A 16223-nucleotide genomic window follows, 5' to 3' on the forward strand; every position below is an offset into this window, starting at 1 on the left:
GGTTTAACTGGGAAAAATAAGTGTCAGATGACAAAAATACTGTTTATCCTTGGTCTCCACGAAAATAGATGGTGTCCTGTGATACAGGCAGTCCCCCTTCATAACTGACATCACTTAAGTGACTGAGCGCAAGGCCTGGAAGTGACAGAATTTACTACACAGATCTGTGTCATTTTTCGACAAGTAACACACATATTTCCACAACGCGTTACACTTCCATATAGGTATTGTTTTGAAAACTTGAATTACAATCCACTCAATCGTTTTTCCAATGAGAACAGATTTAACTTAAGATTCTTCATAGCACAATAATCTAAAACCTAGAAGCGCCTTGGTTCCTTTCTCAGAATCCTTTTCAATGCACACTTCTTTCTAAGCATGATGACCACAACTTAACATTTTTTTTGTACGTTTCATCCAGCTTGCAGAATAGGAAATGACTCCACTGATCAAAATTACATCAAACCCATTACAAACAAAAATAAGTCACTCCATAACTTCTCTGTAGTTTCGATTATAGATCTCATGGCATATTGAAAAAAAAAAAGAACAGCAGGGAGGTCCCCGAATGTCCTGGCGATTCATCCCTATACCAATATCAAATAAATAGATCAAATCAACATTCACCTAACTGCCTTTTTGTAGGACCTTGCTGTGTGCAAATTGGCTGTCATACTTGTGTACAAGAGCAACAGTGGCTACATTTCAAAAAGCATGTCATTGGTTGTGAAGTGCTTTGGGACATCCTGATGTATAAGATTACCAAACAGTTGCCCTGCCCCCTCTTACAGCCATAGATCTGAGGGTCCTTTGCCAGGTCTTGATTTTCTGAAGCCAATGGCATACACAAAAATGTAGGCTCACATGGGAGCTAATTCATTACTTAGTTAGTACTTAGACTTGCTTAAATCGATCCACTGGAGGCATTTAAGGATGTTTGGCTTGTTTTTGAGGGTTTAGAATAACCCTATCCTCAATGATGGCAGAGTGAGTGCAAAAGACAAGGCTGAAGCGTTTGCAACCAACTTCAGCCAGAAGTGCCGAGTGGATGATCCATATCGGCCTACTCCCGAGGTCCCCACCATCACAGAAGCCATTCTTCAGCCAATTCAATTCACTCCACGTGATATCAAGAAATGGTTGAGCACACTGGATAAAGCAAAGGCTATGGGCCCCGACAACATCCCGGCTAATGTGAAGACTTGAGCTCCAGAACTAGCCGCGCCTCTAGCCAAGCTGTTCCAGTACAGTTACAACACTGGCATCTATCCGACAATGTGGAAAACTACCAAGGTATGTCCTGTCCACAAAAAGCAGGACAAATCCAACCCGGCCAATTACCGCCCCATCAGTCTACTTTCAATCATCAGCAAAATGATGGAAGGTGTCATCGACAGTGCTATCAAGCAGCACTTAGTCACCAATAACCTGCTCACTGATGCCCAGTTTGGGTTCCGTCAAGATCACTCGGCTCCCGACCTCGTTACAGCCTTGGTCCAAACATGGACAAAGGAGCTGAATTCCAGAGGTGAGGTGAGAGTGACTACCCTTGATATCAAGGCAGCATTTGAGAGAGTCTGGCATCAAGGAGCCCTAGTAAAACTGAAGTCAATTGGAATCGGGGGAAAATGCTCCACTGGCTGGAGTCATACCTAGCACAAAGGAAGATGGTTGTGGTGGTTGAAGGTCAATCATCACAGCCCCAGGATATCGCTGCATGAGTTCCTCGGGGCAGTGTCCTAGGCCCAACCATCTTCAGCTGCTTCATCAATGACCTTCTCTCCAACATAAGGTCAGAAATGGGGTTAGTTCACTGATGACTGCACAGTGTTCAGCGCCATTCGCAACTCCACAGATAATGAAGCAGTCCATGCCCGCATGTAACAAGACCTGGGCGACGTTCAGGCTTGGGCTGATAAGTGGCAGGTAACATTTGTGCCACAGAAGTGCCAGGCAATAACTATCTCCAACAAGCGAGAGTCTAACCACCTCCCCTTGACATTACCATCGCCGAATCCCCCACTATCAACATCCTGGGGGCAGGGGGGTGGTCACCATTGATCAGAAACTGAACTGGACCAGCCATATAAATACTGTGGCTACAAGAGCAGGCCAGAGGCTGGGAATTCTGCGGCGAGTGTCTCACCTCCTGACTCCCCAAAGCCTTTCCACCATCTACAAGGCACAAGTCAGAAGTGTGATGGAGTACTCTCCACTTGCCTGGATGAGTGCAGCTCCAACAACACTCAAGAAGCTCGACACCATTCAGGATAAAGCAGCCCGCTTGATTGGCACTCCATCCACCACCTTCAACATTCACTCCCTCCACCACTGGCGCACTGTGGCTGCAGTGTGTACCATCTACAAGATGCACTGCAGCAACTTGCCAAAGCTCCTTCAACAGCACCTTCCAAACCCGCGACCTCTACCACTTAGAAGGACAAGGGCAGCAGACGCATGGGAACATCACCACCTACAAGTTCCCCTCCAAGCCACACACCATCCTGACTTGGACCTGTATCGCCGTTCCTTCACTGTCGCTGGGCCAAAATCCTGGAACCCCCTTCCTAACAGCATTGTGGGTGTACCTACACCATATGGACTGCAGCGGTTCAAGGCGGCGGCTCACCACCATCTTCTCAAGGGCAATTAGGGATGGGCACTAAATGCAGGCCTAGCCAGCGACGCCCACATCCCATCAATGAATAAAACCCTGGAGCCATGTTTCCGTAATCCCAATCATATCACATCCGTTTACATCTATTTGCGCAGCTAATTCATCCACCTTATTACGAATGCTCCTCACATGAAGACACAAAGCCTTCAGGCTTGTTTTTATAACACTTAGCACAAATAGAAATAAATGGGTATGATCTGATAGCCATTACAGACGTGGTTGCAAGGTGAACAAGGCTGGGAACTAAATATTCAGGGGTATGTGCCATTTCGGAAGGATAGGCAGAAAGGTAAAGAAGGTGGTGTAGCTCTGTTAATAAGGGATGAGATCAGTGCACTAGTGAGAAATTATATTGGCTTAGAAGATCAAGACGTAGAATCAGTTTGGGTGGAGTTAAGAAATAATAAGGGTAAGAAGTCACTGGTGGGAGTGGTCTACAGGCTCCCAAACAGTAGCCACACTGTAGGACAGAGTATAAATCAAGAAATAATAGAGGCTTGTAAGAAAGGTACGGCTATAATCATGGGAGATTTTAATCTTCATATTGATTGGTCAAAGCAAATTGGCAAAGGTAGACTTGAGGAAGCGTTCTTGGCGTGTATACGGGATGGTTTCTTGGAACAATACATTGTGGAACCAACCAGGGAGCAGACTATTTTAGATCTGGTAACGTGTAACGAGGCTGGATTAATTAATGATCTCGAAGTGAAGGATCCCCTTGGGAAGAGTGATCATAGCATGGTAGAATTTCAAATTCGGTTTGAGGGAGAGAAAGCTAGGTCTCAAACCAGTATCCTGAACATAAGGAATGAAGGCAGACTTGGTTAAAGTGGACTGGGAAAATATATTACAGGATAAGACTGTAGAAAAGCAGCGGCAAACATTTCAGGAGATATTTCATAATTCTCAGCAAAGATATATTCCAGTGAGAAAGAAAGAATCTAAGAGAAGGATGAACCACCCGTGGCTAACTAAGGAAGTAAAGGATGGTATCAAATTGAAAACAAAGGCATACAATGATGCGAAGAATAGTGGAAGCCCAGAGGATTGGGAAATTTTTTTAAACCAGCAAAGGACGGCTAAAAAAATTATAGAGAGAGAAGATAGCTTATGAGAGTAAGTTAGTAAGAAATATAAAAACAGACAGTAAGAGCTTCTACAGGTATATAAAAAGGAAAAGAGTAGCTAAAGTAAATGCTGGTCCCCTAGAGGATGAGTCTGGCGAATTAATAATGGGAAACAGGGAAATAGCGGAGACTTTGAACAAATATTTTGTATCGGTCTTCATGGTAGAAGACACTAAAAGCATCCCAATAATGGATAAATCAAGGGGTGGTGGGGGGGGGGGGAACTTAAAACAATCTCCATCACTAGAGAAAACTAATGGGACTAAAGGTCGACAAGTCCCCTGGACCTGATGGCCTGCATTCTAGGGTCTAAAAAGGTGTGGCTACAGAGATAGTGGATGCATTGGTTGTAATCTACCAAAATTCCCTGGATTCTGGAGAGGTCTAGGCGGACTGGAAAGCCGCAAATCTAACGCCCCTATTTAAGAAACGAGAAAGACAGAAAGCAGGCAACTATAGACCAGTTAGTCTAAAATCTGTCATTGGGAAAATGCTGGAGTCCATCATTAAGAACATAAGAAATAGGAGGAGTAGTCGGCCAATCGGCCCTTCGAGCCTGCTCCACCATTCAATAAGATCATGGCTGATCTGATCCTAACCTCAAATCTTCTATCACTCTGCATCCACCCGAACCCATGTGATCTCCCGGGAGAGGCGAAAAACCAGATAAAGACCCAATGGCCAATTTGGGAGAAAAAAATCTGGGAAATTCCTCTCCGACCCATCTAGGCGATCGAAACTCTTCCAGGAGATCACTCTGTCCCTATATTTTCTATAGTACTTACCTTCTGTAAAGGCGATCTCCACCCCAGCCAGGAACAGGAATAAAACCATCTCCTGAAATCTAACACAGAATTAGAACACAGTAGGAGCAGAACCAGGCTACACGGCCCCTGGGCCCACTCCACTACCCACAAGGCCATGACCATTCCGAACCTAGACTCATGTCCAATTTCCTGCCCGCTCCCCGTAACCCTTAATTCCCTTTACTTCTAGGAAACTATCTATTTCTGTTTTAAATTTATTTAATGATGTAGCTTCCACAGCCTTCTGGGGCAGCAAATTCCACAAACCTACCACCCTCAGTGAAGAAGTTTCTCCTCATCTCAGTTTTGAAAGAGCAGCCCCTTATTCTAAGATTATGCCCCCTAGTTCTAGTTTCACCCATCATTGGGAACATCCTCACCAAGTGATAGCAGGTCATTTAGAAAATCATAAGTCAAGCAGTCAGCATGGTTTTATGAAAGGGAATTCATGTTTGACAAATTTGCTGGAGTTCTTTGAGGGTGTAACGAGCAGGGTGGATAAAGGGGAACCAGTAGATGTAGTGTATTTGGATTTCTAGGAGACATTCGATAAGGTGCCACATAAAAGGTTACTGCACAAGATCAGAGTTCACGGGGTTGGGGGTAATATATTAGCATGGATGGATTGAGGATTGGCTAACTAACAGAAAACAGAGGGGTTGGGATAAATGGGTAATTTTCCGCTTGGCAAACTGTAACTAGTGGGGTGCCACGGGGATCAGTGCTGGGGCCTCAACTATTTACAATCTACATTAATGACTTGGATGAAGGGACAGAGTGTAATGTAGCCAAATTTGCTGCTGATATAAAGATAGGTGGGAAAGCAAATTGTGTGGAGGACGCAAAGAATCTCCAAAGGGATAGATAGGCTAAGTGAGTGGGCAAAAATCTGGCAGATGGAGTAAAATGTGGGAAAATGTGAGGTTATCCACTTTGGTGAGAAAAATAAAAAAGCAAATTATTTAAATGGGGGGAGATTACAAAATGCTGAGGTACAGAGGGATCTGGGGGTCCTTGTATATGAATCACAAGAAGTTAGCATGCAGGTAGAGCAAGTAATTAGGAAGGCAAAGGGAATGGAGTATAAAAGTAGGGAAGTCCTGTTACAGCTGTACAGGGCGTTGGTGAGACCACACCTGGAGTACTGTGTACAGTTTTGGTCTCCTTATTTAAGGATATACTTGCATTGGAGGCCGTTCAGAGAAGGTTCACGAGGTTGGTTCCGGAGATGAAGGGGTTGTCTGAAGAAAGGTTTGAGCAGGTTGGGCCTATACTCATTGAAGTTTAGAAGAATGAGGGGGTATCTTACTGAAACATAAAAGATTCTGAAGGGGCTTGACAGAGTAGATGGAGAGAGGATGTTTCCCCTCATGGGGAATCTAGAACTAGGGGGCATAATTTCAGAATATGGGTGCACCCATTTAAAACAGAGATGAGGAGGAATTTCTTCTCCGAGGGTCGTGAATCTGTGGAATTCTCTTCCCCAGAGAGCTGTGAAGGCTGGGTCATTGAATATATTTAAGGTGGAGATTTTTGAATGGTATAGGAGTCAAGGGTTATGGGGAGCAGGCAGGGAAGTGGAGTTGAGGCCAAGATCAGATCAGCCATGATCTTATTGAATGGTGGAGCAGGCTCGAGGGGCCAAATGACCTACTCCTGCTCCTACGTCTTATGTTCGTAGGAAATTCTTATGCCTGGTAAAAGCAGGTGTAAGGCCCGCTTTTACCAGCATGAGTTTTAAAAAATAAGATAACATTTTCACCACTCATTTATACATTAAGAATCCTGTCCAATAAGGTTAATTTATTTATAGCCCTGTAAAAACAATTTTTTCCCCCCCAAAAGTTAAAATTTGTTTAAAATATTTCATTAAATGGCATTTTAATTCATTTTAAATATGTCATTTAAAATTTTTTATTTCATGCGTTCGTGTATTTTTTTTTTTTTTTTTTAAAGTGAGCCCCATTCATACTTATGGGGATTCAGTATGTACAGAACTCCCATAAGTATGAATGGAGACTCCCCTTCTTTCACTGGTTGGGCTGGCCCACGTGATCCATGGGGCGCTTGCAAACCACATGCGCCCCTGGGATACGTGGACCTCTACCTGGTACCTGGAGAGGCCCAGGAGCGTGAATCTATGAACCTCCTGGACCACCAGGTAAATTCGTAGATTTTTTGCAGGTTGGAGGCATCCGCCCACGGGATGCCGCCGACCACAAATTTTGGGCCATTACCTTCTATTCCCATCCGCATGATTCTTAATAACAAAATGCATTTTTTTTTTACTATTCTAATAGACTTCATTTAAGACATGTAATATAGCTTAAATGATCCTACTGAATCACAAACATGTAATGTTCACTCTATCTAGAAACATTTTAACCTGAGAGGGAGAATCATCTTCAGCTCAATGTCTTCTTCCTGGGTGATCAACAACTTATTTTTAAAGTGCAAATTGCTTCCTTTCTGCGGAGAACTTTATAACTGGATTTTGCGGATTCTACTTTAGGATAGTGCCACAGCAGTTATCAGAAGCAACACAGGGATAAATTTTAATATTTGGTACTCCTGGCACAAAACTTGTCACAATAGAAAGGCGAGAGAGAAAAACCAAGATACAGTATTTAGTTTAACATCTGTTGTGGGGAAGTTTTTTGGAATCTATAATTAAGGAAAAAGTGATAGAGCACTTAAGAGAAATTTGAGCTATTTAGAGAGAGCCAACATGGATTTGTAAATGGTAGGTCATGTCTAACGAACCTAATTGAATTTTTTGAAGAAATAACTAAAGTAGTAGACAAGGGAATGTCGATGGATGTAGTTTATATAAACCATCAGAAGGCATTCGATAAGGTTCCACATAAGAGACTGTTAGCTAAAATTAAAGCTCATGGAATTGAAGGCAAATTACTGACCTGGTTTGGAGATTGGTCAGTAGTAGAAGGCAGAGCGTATATATAATGGTCATATACTCGAATTGGAAGGAAGTGACTAGTGGTGTCCCACAAGGATCTGTGCTGGGGCCACAACTATTCACTTTATTTATTAATGACTTAGATAACACAATAGAGAGCCATATATCCAAGTTTGCTGGTGACAGGAAGATTTGTAGCATAAAAATGGTGTAGATGGGAGTATAAAATTACAAAGAGACACTGATAGATTAAATGAGTGGGCAAAATTGTGGCAGATGGATTTCAACGCAGCTAAGTGCGAGGTTATCCAATCTGGACCAAAAAAAGGATAGATCAGAGTATTTTTTAAATGGTGAAAAGCTAGGAACAATGGAAGTCCAAAGTGATTTGGCGGTCTATGTACACATTACTAAAATGTGGTGGTCAGGTCCAAAAATAATCAAAAAGGCTGATGGAATGTTAGCCTTTATAACTAGAGGGCTAGAATATAAAGGGGAGGAAGTTTTGCTACAGCTACTCAAGGCCCTAGTTAGACCACATCTGGAGTACTGTGTACAGTTCTGGGCACTGCACCATAGAAAAGATATATTGGCCACGAAAGGAGCGCAGTGCAGATTCACCAGAATGGTACCAGGGCTCCGTGGGTTAGATTATGAGGAGAGATTACATAAATAAGGCTTGTATTCCCTGGCATACAGAAGGTTAACGGGCAATTTGAATGAGGGTTTTAGTATTTTGAAAGGAATTTATAGGGTAGAGAGAAACATTTTCCCGCTGGTGGGGGGAGTCTAGGACAAGGGGTTATAACCTTAAAATCAGAGCCAGGCCATTTAGGAGAGAAGCTAGGAAACACTTCTTCCCATAAAGGGTGGTAAAAGATTGGAACTCCCTCCCACAAAAAGCAGTAGATGCTAGCCCACGTAATAATTTTAAATCCGAGACCGATAGATTTTTGCTAACCAAGGCTATTGAGGGATATGGAGCCAAGGTGAGTGGATGGAATGAGGATACAGATCAGCCATGATCTCACTGAATGGCGGTACAAGCTCAAGGAACTGAATGGCCTACTCCTGTTCCTAACTTCCTATGTTATTAGTAGGAGCGCATATCGGTAATTCAGGCATTGACATCAACAACACACCTGACTTGCACGATTTTCCTGAAGCTTCCTGCTGAGTGCACTAAATATACCTCTCAATATCTTATGCCTCCAAGAAAACACAGGAGTTTCCCAGAAAGCTTTAGAAACAAGGTCAACAATTGGGAGACTGACAATAATAGCTACAGTAGGAAAGAAAATAATGTACTGGGAGGGATAGGAAACAAATCAAATTGCGTTGTTGTTGCATAAGCTTTTGATCAGACTCCATGTCGTTCTGCTCACCTAATCCAGGAAGGGTAATACTGCCTTTGAGAGGGCATATACACGAGCAACTAAGATGATTCCAGATATCAGAAAGATGGAGGGAGTTGGGCTTGTTTACTTTGAAGCACGAGATCTTGAGCTGATTAAAGTTATCAAGATTATGAAAGAAAATGGCAAACCTGATCTAGAGAAATGTGCATTATGGTAAATGGTTCAAATAACAGGACACATTAAAATTAGGAATTAAGGAGTAAGAAGGGAAGGCAGATGGAACTTCTTCACCCAAAGGTAAAATGCATCTTGGACTAAATTCCTTAAAGGTCACTGAAGTGGGTGCATGCAAAATTCGTGGATACATCGCTGAAGAGAAGCAATTAAGGGATATAGTAAAAAGGAAGTTAGTGGAATTTATGATTCCCCTTGAACTTGTATAAAAATTACCAGACCTGAGCGGGAGTGGAGTGAGGGCGGAGTGGCATAAATAGCGTGGCGACAGGAGACCAGAACAAGCGGACCTGAGCGAAAGCAGAGCTGGGAGCAACTCAACACAGGCAGAATTTGAAAGTGTGACATCAGAGTAAAAAAACCTAAAGTGGCGTCAGCACAAGGGAAGGAGCTGATTGGTGAGTAGGCAAGTGATTTTTTTTAATGTCTTAAGTTTATTTCTGCCAAGTTAGTTAATAGTCTATTAAATAGAGGCAGGGCAGGGCACCTCAGTCCCGAGCAATGCACAGTGTGCCATGTGGGAAATCCAGGACGCTTCCCATGTCCTGGACAACCACATGTGCAGGAAGTGTCGTCAGCTGGAGGAGCTTGAGCTCCGGGTTTCGGAGCTTGAGCAGCAGCTGGCATCACTGCAGTGCATCCGTGAGGCCGAGAGCTACATGGATAGCATGTTTCAGGAGGTGGTCACCCCGCAGCTTAAGAGTGTACAGGCAGAGAGGGAATGGGTGACTGCCAGACAGAAAAGGAGGACCAGGCAATTGGTGCAGGAGTCCCAAGTGCAGCTCACTCTCTAATTGGTATTAATACTCGTGAGGGCGGTGGTTCCTCTGGGGAGTACAGCCAGAGGCAAGTCCACGGCACCACGGGTGGCTCAGCTTGGGGGGGGGGGGGGGGGGGGAAAAGAGAAATCGGGAAAGCAATAGCGATAGGGGATTCAATAGTTAGGGGAACAGACAGGCGTTTCTGTGGCAGCAGATGTGATTCCACCATGGTATGTTGCCTCCCTGGTGCCAGGGTCAAGGATTCCACTGAGCGGCTGCAGAACATTCTGAGGGGGGAGGGTGAACAGCCAGAGGTCATGGTGCATATCGGTATCAACGACATAGGTAAAAGAGGGATGAGGTCCTGTAGGCAGATTTTAGAGAGCTAGGAAAAAGAGATTAAAAAAGCTGAATCTCAAAGGTAGTAATCTCCAGATTACTCCCAGTGCCACGCGCTAATGAGTTTAGAAATAGGAGGATAGAACAGATGAATGCATAGCTGATGAGATGGTGCAGGAGGGAGGACTTTAGATTCCTGGGACATTGGGACCAGTTCTGGGGGAGGTGGGACCTGTACAGGTCGAATGGGTTGCACCTCAACAGCGCCAGGACCAATATCCTCGTAAGGGGGGGGGGGGGGGGGGGGGGTTGCTAATGCTGTTGGGGAGGTTTTAAATTAATTTGGCAGGGGGATGGGTGTAATGTATATACCTTTAAGGGGGGAACTATCTTTTACAGCTCATGCATACTGCGGAGGAAGCACCAGCAGTGGATCCCGTCGAAATATTCCATTCGACTATAGTTGAATACCTACTGGTAACTAATGCTTGTATCGAAAAGGAAACCCGAAATGACCCGACACTGTCTCGGGTATATGATTTGACGGTGAAGGGATGGCCAGCACATGGCGACTCACTGTTGCCAGCATTCTCGACAAGGAGAGAACAGCTGTCAGTGTGCCAGGGGACCTTGATGTGTGGATCCCGAGTGGTAATTCCACCCAAGTTAAGGGATAGAGTGCTCAATGAGCTTCATGAGGGTCATCTGGGAGGGGTAAAAATGAAAAGCCTAGCCAGGGCTTATGTGTGGTGGCCATGAATCGATAAAACAAAATCGAGGACCTGACCAAGAGCTGCTCAGGATGCCAGAAAGTCCAAAATGCACCACCACAGGCCCCTCTGCACCCATGGGAGTGGCCCTCATCTCCATGGCAACGGGTGCATATTGATTTTGCTGGTCCATTCATGGACTCAATGTTCTTAATAGCCGTGGATGCGCACTCGAAATGGCCCGAGGTCATCAAAATGCCCTCCACCACCACGGAGAAAACTATTGCAGTCCTACGGACCATTTTTGCCAGGAATGGCTTGCCAGAACAGATTTGCTCCGACAACGGACCACAGTTTGTGTCCGAAGCGTTCCGGAGGTTCTTGAAAAAGAATGGGGTAAGGCATTCCACATCCGCCCCGTATCATCCAGCCACAAATGGATTGGCTGAGAGGTTCGTACAAACCTTTAAGGCGGCAATAAAGGCTATGTACAATGACAACATTCCGCTGCAGCACAAGGTGGACAATTTCCTGTTTGCCTACCGGAATGCGACACATGCAGTCACCAACCAGGCCCCAGCTATGATGTTCTTTTACCGAAGGTTAAGATCTCGCCTGGATTTGCTCAGACCAAACGTACGAAGAGATGTTGAGAGTAAGCAATTCCAGCACATCCATGAGAAGCCAACAAGGAGCTTCAATGTAGGGCAACCAGTCTTGGCCCGCGACTACCGAACAGAAAAATGGCAGCCAGGAACGATATGCACACGGCAGGGCCCACTAATGTACACAGTGGACGTTGGGGAGAGCATCGTGAGACGCCATGCTGACCAGATCCTAGAGTCACAGGAACAAGTCAACCCCATGCCTCGCCCATACGTACCTGGTGATGAACCCGACTTACAGGTCGCATCTACCCCAGAAACAGGAGCATCGGAAGCTGATGAACCAACCGACGACAGGGGGCCAGAATCGCCTCCGCACCAAGAGCAAGACACTCGGGAAAGGCGCTATGCAGAAAGGATCAGGAAGCCTCCCCAAAGACTGAACATATAAATAGACTATTTTCAGCTAATGTTGCATGTTAAAAGTGTTAATTGTAATTAGTTTGATATTTAATTGTTAAATGAGTGTATGGTACTGTTAATCTAAAAGGGGAGGAATTGTAATGTATATACCTTGAAGGGGGGAACTATCTTTTACAGCTCATGTGTACTGCAGTACCAGCTGTGACCACACCTGTATATAACACGGAGTAGTAATCTGTACAGATCAGTTCCAGTGAGCCACGTTGAGTAAACACCTGTTGTGCCGTTCTCCTGCAGTCTGTGTCTTATTATACACAGACACAACAATGGGCACCAGGATCTAGCATTAGAAAAGAGAAACATGGTGCACAAGAGAGTGGGAGATACAGATAGCACTAGAGTAAGAGATAATACGGTATTAGGTGGAGTCAGACTAAGAAAATACAAGAAGGTCTAAGATAGGTTTACAGTGCATGTATGTAAACACATGAGGCATGGTAAACAAGATTGGTGAGCTGCAAGCACAAAAAGCCACATGGGAATATGATGTTGTGGCGATAACGGAGACCTGGCTCAAAAAAGGTGTTCAGGAAAGATAGGGAAGGAAAGGAGGTGTGGTGGCAGTATTAAGGAAAATATTACAGTGCTGGAGAGAGAGGATGTCCTGGAGGGGTCAAGGACAGAATCTATATGGCTAGTTATGAAACAATAGAGGTGCCATCACACTACTAGGTGTGTTCTATAGGCCACCAACTAGTGAGAAAGATATAGAGGAGCAAAATTGCAGGGAAATTATAGAGGTGTGCAAGAACTATTGAGTAGTAATAATGGGGGACTTCAATTATCCTAATACAGACTGGGATAGTTATAGTGTAAATGGCAGAGAGGGGAAAGAATTTCTGAAGTGTGTTCAAGAGAACTTCCTTAATCAGCACGTTTCCAACCCAACATGGAAGGCGGCATTGCTGGATCTGGTTCTCTGGAATGAGGTGGGTCAGGTGGACCAAGTTTCAGTAGAGGAACATTTAGGGAACCGTGATCATAGTATCATAAGGCTTAGGTTAGCTATGGAAAAGGACAAAAAGCAATCGAGAGTCAAAATACTTAACTGGAGGAGGGCCAATTTCAGTGGATTGAGAACAGACCCGGCCCGGGTAAATTGAAATCAAAGATTGGCAAGCAAAACTGTAATTGAACAATGGGCTGCCTTTAAAGACCAGATGGTTTGGGTACAGTCGAGCTACATTCACACGAGGGGGAAAGGTTGGGCCACCAAAGCCAGAGCTCCCTGGATGACTAAAGAGATAGAGTGTAAGATAAAGCAGAAAAAAGGGGAGTATGAGAGATGTCAGGTTGAGAGTACAAGTGTGAACTAGGCTGAATATAGAAAGTTCAGAGGTGAAGTGAAAAAGGAAATAAGAGGGGCAAAGAGGGAGTATGAGAATAGACTGGCAGCTAACATAAAAGGGAATCTAAAAGTCTTCTATAGGCATATAAATAGTAAACGGGTAGTAAAAGGAGGGGTGGGGCCGATTCGGGACCAAAAAAGGGACCTAAGCATGGAGGCAGAGGGTATGGCTGAGGTACTAAATGAGTACTTCGCTTCTGTCTTTACCAAGGAAGATGCTGCTGCTAAAGTGATAGTGAAAGAGGAGGTGGTTGAGATATTGGATGGGATAAAAATTGATAAAGAGGAGGTACTAGAAAGGCTGGCTATACTTAAAGTAGATAAATCACCAGAACCAGATGGGATGCATCCTAGGATGCTGAGGGAAGTAAAGGTGGAAATTGCAGAGGTACTGGCCATAATCTTCCAATCCTCCTTAGATACAGGGGTGGTGCCAGAGGACTGGAAAATGGCAAATGTTAAACCCTTATTCAAAAAAGCGTGCAAGGATAAACCCAGCAACTACAGGCCAGTCAGTTTAATCTCCATAGTGAAGAAGCTTTTAGAAATGATAATCCGGGACAAAATTAACAGTCACTTGAACAAGTGTGGATTAATTAATGAAAGCCTGCACGGATTTGTTAAAGGCAAATCGTGTTTAACTAACCTGATTGAGTTTTTTGATGAGGCAACAGAAAGGGTTGATGAGGGCAATGCGGTTCATGTGGTGTACATGGACTTCCAATGTGACAGAATAAGCCATATTTCAAGAGATACACCATAATATGAATAGAATTCTGATATTTATTAATACATGAGAAACTGGGTTTAAAAATCTAACGCCTCGGAGACACAGAAAACAGGCTTCTGAGATGGGATGGTTTGATAAAGTTGTAAACACCACAAGCTTTGAAATGGGAATTGATTGTTAATGCTAATACAAAGGCCCTATTGAAATAGCAGTTTGTCGCTTCCGAAAGGTCTGCGGTTTGGAGCCAACACAATGCAATGACCTAAGTAGTGTTAGAAACTGACACTTTGAACAGGAACAGAATATTAAAAAACATGTGCCTTTGTAAAAGTAACATCAAATAAGACGGGAAACATAAGATTAAATATGCAACCAACTGAGATAGCTAGAAAACAAGCAGCCACCCTTGTTGAAGTGTCTTTAATTTACATGTAGTAAATATGATACCTGCAGAACACTTTGAAGATATGACTTCAATAGATACACCAAGCAATTACATTGTTTTTGTATTGAACTTGGAACATCACAGAGCCACAACGTCTGCTAAAACCAGTTAAGCCAATATTAATTGAATGAAAGATCTTCAATAAGAATGACATCAAAGAGATAAATCTGTTGTAGCCATTTTTGATAAGTTTTGGAACACCTAAAGGTAAAGACATAATTATGCATGCAGCAGCTAAATTGACAGCAAGAATAGAAAGCATTCAACAGAGAGAATGAATAAGACAATTAGCTTACATCAACAAGAAACTTCAAAGAATAAACCACTAAAAAAACAGTATAAGAGATAGAGCTTTTCAGATGAAAAGTCAGAAGTCGCTGAATGGGCAAGCGTTTCTCAACTTCACAGGCACGCTCTAAGTTTTTAAACTTTGAGTCTCGGGTAATCAAGGTATTTGATTTTGGTGGATGTTCTGGATTTAGAAAGTAGTAAGAAATGTAGAAATGTAACGAAGTAAAGATTTGAAAATAAGGATCTTTGAGAAATAAGAAATGTCAGCTATTTGTATTTTAAATTGTTAATGTTGCGACTGACTCAACAGCTACTAAATGAATGTCGGCTCTTAAATAAATCTATATATTTTTAGAATCGTCTCAGAATATTTCTGTATAAACTCGCGAACCCAATTTCTGTACACTCTTGTAAGGAGTTGCAGAATTCTGGGGGGTATTCCGGACCTTTATAATATCCGGAAGGTTACCGTCTAGTTAAACTTATTAAAAGTGCCATTCGGAGGACGGTTACATCTTCAGTCGTTCCTTTCCTTTAGGGGGAGATAGCCTGAACCTTTAGACCCATTTAAGCGTCTTAAAGAATTCGGCTATCTCTAACTTTAGTTGAAGGTGAACGTCTGGGGAATGTGCCGGATCTGGGGTAGCCCGAAATGGGCTAGGACTTGTAATTATCCCTTCACCAAAAGGCGTTTGATGAAGTGCCATATAGTAGGCTTTCCAGCAAAGTTGAAGCCCATGGAATAAAAGGGACAGTAGCAGCATGGATACAAAATTGGCTAAGTGACAGGAAACAGAGAGTAGTGGTGAACGGTTGTTTTTGGGACTGGAGGAAGGTGTACAGTGGTGTTCCCCAGGGGTCAGTACTCAGACCACTGCTTTTCTTGATATAGATTAATGATTTGGACTCGGTGTACAGGGCATTATTTCAAAATCTGCGGATGACACAAAACCTGGAAGTATAGTGAACAGCGAGGAGGATAGTGATAGACTTCAAGAGGACATAGACAGGCTGGTGGAATGGACGGACACATGGCAGATGAAGTTTAACGCAGAAAAGTGCGAAGTGATACATTTTGGAAAGAAGAATGAGGAGAGACAATATAAACTAAATGGTACAATTCTGAAAGGGGTGCAGGAACAGAGACACCTGGGGGTATATGTGCATAAATTGTTGAAGGTGGGCAAGTTGAGAAAGCAGTTAAAAAAGCATAAGGGATCCTGGGCTTTATAAATGGAAGCATAGAGTACAAGAGCAAGGAAGTTATGATGAACCTTTATAAAACACTGGTTCAGCCACAACGGGAGTATTGTGTCCAATTCTGGGCACCGTATTTTAGGAATGATGTGAAGGCTTTAGAGAGGATGCAAAAAAGATTTACAAGAATTGTTC

General features: G+C 43.5%; 1 protein-coding gene across 7 annotated transcripts in view; it reads right to left on the reverse strand.

The window, feature by feature from the left end:
* Nucleotides 1-16223, reverse strand: part of LOC147107372 (polycomb protein SCMH1) — a 204608-nt gene that overhangs the window by 13248 nt on the left and 175137 nt on the right. The window lies entirely within an intron of this gene.

The sequence above is a fragment of the Somniosus microcephalus genome, chromosome 14 (assembly GCF_052327205.1).
Source record: "Somniosus microcephalus isolate GS21.2 chromosome 14, FLI_Smic_1.0, whole genome shotgun sequence".
Taxonomy (NCBI): domain Eukaryota; kingdom Metazoa; phylum Chordata; class Chondrichthyes; order Squaliformes; family Somniosidae; genus Somniosus; species Somniosus microcephalus.